At 37.3% G+C, this 1,781-nt stretch overlaps 1 non-coding gene across 1 annotated transcript; it reads left to right on the forward strand.

Annotated features, from left to right (window-relative positions):
- The first annotated feature begins 377 nt into the window (after positions 1–377).
- Positions 378–492, forward strand: LOC131935354 (U5 spliceosomal RNA). The gene has a single exon (XR_009385933.1). It is a non-coding gene; the product is annotated as a U5 spliceosomal RNA (small nuclear RNA).
- Positions 493–1,781: the final 1,289 nt, after the last annotated feature.

Genomic DNA, 1,781 nt, shown 5'->3' on the forward strand with positions numbered 1-1,781 from the left:
TTATATTTTATAAGGGAAACAACTTACTTATTCTTTTGTTGATTAACGTGTACCTTAGCAGTACAAAAATAGTAAACAGCTATAACATTATTATATTAATTTTCTAATAACAAATTATATGCTTGAATAAATATTTTAAGAACTAAGTTTGAATTTGAAAATCAAATTAAATTGCCTTTGTAATTAAAATTGTAAGAACCATTCTAAAATGTTATATAATCTCATATATACATTGTGCAAGTTAGTAAGTTTGAAAGCGGACTTTAAACCCCAATCAACAACAACAACAACACAGATTATTGTTTCAGCGATTGTCACAGCGAATAATTTTTTTTTCGGAATCCACGACACACATAATTACTTTCATACAGATTTTTCAATTCTGGTTTCTCTTCACATCGAGTAAATCTTTCGCCTTTTACTAAAGGTTTCCGTGGTACGTAGATCACTGAGTCATCATCTCTATGCACTAGAAATGGACTATGCATTTATCACGAGAGATCAAAATTAATGAAATCTTGGGCCTCATATCTTGCAGCCAAGTCAACAACAGCAACCCTTGATCTACCACAGGAAGAATGTCCAGACCTTTATCCAGCTAAAACACCTACTATGCAAGTACTCATCACTTCAAGAGGCCAACCCAACCAGCAAGGCCATATTATAAGACAGCTTATCAGCAATCATCAAATTCTTCTACTCAATTATGGCAGAGGTGACACCTGGTACTTCTCCTCACGAGCCTTCGACGTCACCACAATGCACAACACATGCAAAACACACGGTCCATACACATTGCAATTCTCACTACACGAAAACGACAAAATCAATGAGACCCTCAGATGGGTACCACCTACACTTAACAATGCTACACTCATACAAGCACTACAAAGAGCCATCCGTAAACACAATCTCACACACTAATAACCGCAGCTTCTCTATCTACAACGATAATCCAAAAACTATCCCACACTACATCAAAATAAACTACAAAAACAAATCACTCACTATCCTAATCGCAATCGCCGGGAGTAGACAAACGTGTCAAATCTGTTCCTCCACCCTACACTGGACGAACCATTACCAACAAACGCCTTCAGACACATCACTGAAAGAAGACCAAACAGAAAGAACTGCAACAAATCCACCAAACAATATATAAACCCATCCGCAACAAAAAACTGCCACCGTACCAATTCAAATTCCCAAACCTTTAATTCCTGGAAAAGACAAGAGCTGCGGTTATTGCTTTCACAGTTTCAGTACTGCCAGCGAGTGTAAAACACATACAAAAACTTCCCATCCTGATACGAGTAAATGTCCGCATTGTAACAATCTGATCAAAAGCAGAGGAGCAATAAAGCACCACGTACTAAAACACCCAGACACCGCCGTCTTCCAGTGTGGATACTGCCTAACAAGTCTATACACCAAATACGACATAGAAAAACATCTCAACGACCAGCACCCCGACAACGACCTCTGCCACAATCAAATATTCTACACCCTCAACCCAGACAGATCCATTTCTTACATATATGCAGACGACAGAACATGAACAGTGAGAAGGACAACTTTTCAAATATGACACGCTGTACTCACCCTTAAACGAGTTTTGTCAATCCCTCCTCATCCGGATTCCAACACTTTCATTTTACCTTAACCCCTTTTAGTGCTTATCCCTTAAAATTGTATATAACAACATATATAACAACATATATGATAACCATGTACATACTTATTATTAATACGTTCATCTGTAAAAAACAATTGTTTCAATA

This window comes from Physella acuta, unplaced genomic scaffold, assembly GCF_028476545.2.
Source record: "Physella acuta isolate Inbredline_101_S28 unplaced genomic scaffold, ASM2847654v3 ptg000142l, whole genome shotgun sequence".
Classification (NCBI taxonomy): domain Eukaryota; kingdom Metazoa; phylum Mollusca; class Gastropoda; family Physidae; genus Physella; species Physella acuta.